The sequence below is a fragment of the Monodon monoceros genome, unplaced genomic scaffold (assembly GCF_005190385.1).
Source record: "Monodon monoceros isolate NGI ecotype Baffin Bay Population unplaced genomic scaffold, NGI_Narwhal_1 Super_Scaffold_12, whole genome shotgun sequence".
Lineage (NCBI taxonomy): Eukaryota > Metazoa > Chordata > Mammalia > Artiodactyla > Monodontidae > Monodon > Monodon monoceros.
This window is the reverse complement of record NW_021703768.1, coordinates 169,616,494-169,621,169: the sequence shown is the minus strand read 5'-3', so window position 1 is coordinate 169,621,169 and position 4,676 is coordinate 169,616,494.

Sequence of the window (4,676 nt, the reverse complement as noted above, 5' to 3'; positions counted from 1 at the left end):
CTTTAACAAACACTTGGGACTTCAGGCTACCTGAAAGGATTTCCTTAGCGATCAGGGGTTTGCCTACAGCCCAGCCGGGGCCTTGAACCTCTGCCTGTTCTCCCACACACCCTCCACCTAGGAGCAGAGGTCAGGGCCCTTGCTGGTATGGGGACAGACACCACATCTCCTGTCTTGAGGCACAGAATCTTGCTTGACTGTTTTCCAGTGCTTCTGCATTTTCTCACTTCTCTGATTAAATCTGCTCTTTGGAACTCAGGGAAGGCCTAGAAAAGGAAAGCTTTTTCACAACAAGAGTGCGGGTGGGGGTGGAGATCTGTCCCCAGAAAGGCCCCACGGGGTCCTGCTCCGTTTCACAGGGATCTGTGTGTCCCTTCCAGGAGATGCACTTGTATTAAAAGCAGAAGGCTTTTACCTTATAGGGTATCGAGTGTGGTAGCCAAAGCGCAGAAACGCAACACGATGGTGGCCTAAATAAGACGTTTTATTTCTCATTCACTCGGAAGTCCAGGTGGGTGGTATTTTGAGGCTGCTACAGCAGATTCACACCCACCAAGAACTCAGTCTTCTGTTTCTTTGTCCTACCATCTTCAACACATGGTTCCCAGCACCCAGTCAAAGATGGTGCCCTGGCTCCAGTCAGATAGGAAGGAAAGAGAAGGGGAGGGCAAGCCTCTTTCTTTTTAGAATGAAACCTAGAATTTGTGCATATCTCCTTCCCTCATCTCCCAGTCACCAGAACTTGGTCTAGTCCCCCCAGGTGCAGGGGAGACAGGGAAATGGAGAGGCAGCCGTGTGTTCAGCTAAAACTTCTCTTACCATGGTGGTACTAGCCACCTTGGCCTACACGAAACCATGCAGTGGGCAGGAGTGAGGCCCCAGGTCATGAAAGGGGAGCTGGGTTCTGCCTCGTTTGCTGGACTGCACAAATTCTGAGCCTTGAGCTGTGTGGAGCTGGCTTGTAAGAAGTCCAATGACCCTGAGACTGCATTGCTGGAGAGGCTACAGCCCTGTGAGTCACCCACATTGCATATCCAGCCCGGGGGTGGGTGGGTGGGGTGGGGTCCTTGGACGTCTGCTGCTCTGCTGACACCTACCTGAAACTGCATGGGACACCCTAAGTGACAACTGCCCAGCCAAACACTTCCTGACTTTATGACCCACAAATAGGGAGTAAAATAAAACAGTTGTTTTATGATGCCAAGTTTTGGGGTAGTTTGTTAAGGGACAGTGGTACCTGGTGGTCTTAGGTACTATGTTCTGTCACTGAAATGTAAGATTTTATGTAACCAGAAGGGAATGTTTAAACAAATATTTTGAGAATAAGAATTTTTTAACATTTACTCACCAATCCCTAGGGGTGAGGATATTGCTATCTAGGAGACTGGCTCTATTTTTTAGGTAGAAGTGGTCCTTGAATTAATAGATGTGAATATCTTTTATTTCCTCCCCAAGCTTTTTTTTTTCAAATTTATATTCAAAATATTCCCCAAGTTTTTATTATGAAAATTTTCAAGCCCATAGAGAAATTGAAAGACTAGTACCAAGAAGACTCATATCCCTTCCATTGAGATGATATGACAATATTTTGTAATATGGCAAATATATATAACTTTCTATACCATTTGACAGAAAGTTGCAGAATAAATCTTATTTTCACATAATTTTGGTGATATTATAAGTCGTGTATATTTGCATTGTATAACTCTTGTAAGATGTAGAAAAAGAAAAAGAAAACAAAGTTCATCCATAACCCTACTGCCCAGATTAACTGCCTTGAAACAAGTTTTTAATTTGCATTTGGTCTTCATTGGGCAGGGGCGCCCTCTGCTGACAGTAGTGTGAATTGTCAGGGAGTGGAATTTTCATTTACATAGTCTCTTGGGGACTTTGGTTGCATTGATTCCTCAGATTTATGAATAAATCAAGAAACCTGAGTTTCTGAAACTGTAGACCTGAGACCCATGGCCACCTACCTGGGGATTTCGTCAAAGTCTTGGGCGAGGCCTCACCTGAAACAGCTAGTCTGACCTACGATTCCTCGTTCTATTGCTCCCTTTTATTGTCCGAAAGAGATGGACATCCAACCCCAATCCACACCCTGGCAGTTCTACATCCGGTTACACGGCACACACATGTGGCTCCAACACCTCTCTCCCCAAACTGAACTGTTTTTTCCTAGATTCTTTTTTTCCCCTTCCTTTGATTCATCCTCCCTATCCCCTTTTCTCCAACCACATCTTGTCTTCTTTATACTTCCCACCTTCTAGGGCCTCTGGTGTAAATTCACTTCACATTTGTTCTTTTTTCTATCAATTTCTGCCTTACTGAAAATTAGCAAATTCACGTATTCACATTTATACAACAAGGCCTCTACAAGATTTATAAAAAGAATATTCTCCTTCTCTCCCTTTCTATCCTTCCCTCCCTCCCTCCCCACAGGAAGTCGCACTTTCCCTGGAAGTAGCATTCTGCCTGTTGCTTCAGGAGTTCCAAATAGCCATGGCAGTGAGCTCACACTGAATTACCTTGTTGTCTGCCTCCATTCCACGCTAGACAGGAACTGAAGTGATTTTAAAGTTACAGTGAATGAATAAAGTAATTAAACATTTTCAAGGTTGATGGTCATACCCCTTCTATCAGGAAAAATTCAAGGAAAATAGTCTGGCTTTGTGGTAAGAGTGTGGGGAGAGGAGTGAAGGAGGGAATGAGCATTTGAACATTCCAAACACTGGAAGCATCAACGTAGAGAGGGCTGACATGCAATGAAGAGATGGGACCGTGTCACTCAGCTTTTTTTGGCCAACAGTCTTGTCTTGCTGCCTCACTTTGCCTTATGTCACACAGCTCCTTCTCAAGGGGCTCCAGAGCCTCATACTACGGAATGTGAAACAGTCTCAAACCCTCTGCTTGTTTGGCACATGGCGATCCATGACATGACATCTAGAGGAGATGCATCTCTCTCAGTGCTCTCCATTTAAGCTGACCTGGACCTGCTCTCATCTTACCTCCACTAGCAGGTGGGAAGCCTTCTTAAATACCTGACCTCTGCCACTGCTCACAATGTCAGACCCAGTTTTCAGTGGGTACCAGACAACTGCCCTGCCCCGGGCCACACAGAGTTCTTTGAGCTACAAACCTGTGGAAATAGACAAGCTCCACCTAGACAGGTCTCCGACCCCCATTCTTGTTTTTCAAAACACTCTCCTTCCTGGTCTACTCCGATGTTCAGCAAAGTCACATAGACAGGGAATACTTTTTTTTTTAATTGAAGCATAGTTGATTTACAGTATTATGCTAGTTTTAGGTGTACAACATAGTTATTTGATATTTATGTAGATTATACTCCATTTGAAGTTGTTATAAAATATTGGCTATAGTCTCCGTGCAACATATTATATTGTATCTTATTTATTTTATACCTTGTATTTTGTACCTCTTAATCCCCTACCCCATATTGCCTCTCCCTCTACCCCTTTTCCTACTGGTAACCACTAGTTTATTCTCTGTATTTGTGAGTCTGTTTCTGTTTTATTACATTCGTTTGTTTTTAGATTCCACAGATACGTGAAAACATGTACTATTTGTCTTTCTCTGACTTATTTCACTCAGCATAAAACTCTCCAGATCCATCCAAGTTGCTACAAATGGCAAAATGTCATTCTTTTTATGGCTGAGTATTATCCCATTTTATATCTATCTATACCTATGTCTATAACTAGGTATATAATTATATGTATAACTAGATATATAATTATGCATGTGTGTGTGTATATATATATATACCTAGATATATAACTAGATATATATATCACATCTTCTTTACTCATTCAACCATTGATGGACACTTAGGTTGCTTCCAAATCTTGGCAATTGTACATAATGCTGCTATGAACATTGGAGTGCATGTATCTTTTTGAATTATGGCTTTTGTTTTCTTCAGATATAAACCCATGATGGAATAGCTGGATTTTTAGTTTTTTGAGGAACCTCCACACTGTTTTCCGTAGTGGCTGTGTTAATTTACATAACTGTCAACAGTGTATGAGGGTTCTCTTTTCTCCACATCCTGCCAACACTTGCTATTTTTGGTCTTTTGATGATAGCTGCTCTGACAGGTATTAAGTGATATCTCATTGTGCTTTCGATTTGCTATTCCCTGACAGTTAGTATGTTGAGCATCTTTTCATGTGCCTGTTGGCCATCTGTATGTCTTCTTTGGAAAAATGTCTATTCAGGTATTCTGCCCACTTTTTTTTCACTTTGATCTCTGAGATTCCTTTTTTTAATTAAAAAAATTTGAAGTATAGTTGATTTACAATGTCGTGTTAGTTTCAGGTGTACAGCAAAGTGAATCAGTTATATATACACATATATCTATATACATATATATTATTTTTCAGATTCTTTTCCCTTATAGGTTATTACAAAATATTGAGTATAGTTCCTTGTGCTATACAGTAGGTCCTTGTTGGTTATCTATTTTACATATAATAGTGTATATGTGTTAATCCCAACCTCCTAATTTATTCTTTTCTCCCTTTCCCCTTTGGTAACCATAACTTTGTTTTCTGTGTCTGTGAGCCTATTTCTGTTTTGTACATAAGTTCATTTATTTGATTCCACATATAAACAATATCACGTTTGTCTGGCTTACTTCACTTAGTGTGATAATC